This window comes from Myotis davidii, unplaced genomic scaffold, assembly GCF_000327345.1.
Source record: "Myotis davidii unplaced genomic scaffold, ASM32734v1 scaffold86, whole genome shotgun sequence".
In the NCBI taxonomy this organism is placed as follows: Eukaryota; Metazoa; Chordata; class Mammalia; order Chiroptera; family Vespertilionidae; genus Myotis; species Myotis davidii.
The window spans coordinates 2,755,220-2,756,073 of record NW_006298058.1 but is presented as its reverse complement, the minus strand read 5'-3'; positions in this window follow the sequence as shown (position 1 = coordinate 2,756,073).

The window sequence follows — 854 nt, the reverse complement described above, 5'->3', positions numbered from 1 at the left end:
GACCTATTTTTGTCCGTGGATTATCCAGAGATCGCGCCGCAGGCCCGCCAAAGAAGAGTGTGCGGTACAGGTTTTCCCTATGTCCTCCCTGTGCTTACAAGTCGAAGGACAGAGAAAGAAGGGAGATGGGAAACGATTCAAAACAAATAAATACAAGAAAAAAAACAAAAACAAAAACATTGTATTTCACCTAACGTTTGCCATTCTCTTGGGGGGAAGGGGAGGATGTTAGGCACATTCTCTACCTTCCCCTGCGCTCAGTACTTTTCCATTACCCGCTGCTTGGGGATTTCGCGATTTTCCTATTATTCTCATTTCAGATTTTGCAAGACATGACGAATGGCTTGCAGTTTCCAGTACACAGCTTCTCCCAGTTCGCAGCGGACTGCCTACACCCGGCTTCCCGGCTTCCCGCCATCACCTGGCACCTGGTGTGACCCGTTACTCCGACCTGCACAGGAAATACACATATCCCGCCCGCCCTACACTTGCTCGCTGACCGGACACACTGGTCTCAGCCGCTGTGAGAGAATGGAACACCCATTTTTAAAACTCGCACAACGTCTTTTGGCCTGGATCCTGTCAGGACCTAACAGAGGGGATTTCGGGGACGGGTCATTGCCTCCCTTTCCAGCAACGGAAGGGCCAGGCTGCCAGGGCTCTGGTCTGCAGGGACCACTCGGGAAGGCTGGGTTGATGAAGGGGCCTGACAGGAAGCTCGGCCTTTAGCCCCAGACCCCTCTCGGCCTGAGCGCTGGGTAGGGGCGGAGTGCCGGGCCACCTTCGGTTTCGGAGATCGCTTCCTCCCGAGACCCGCTAGTGAGCCGTGTCCTGCGGCGCAGGTTTCGTGGGTG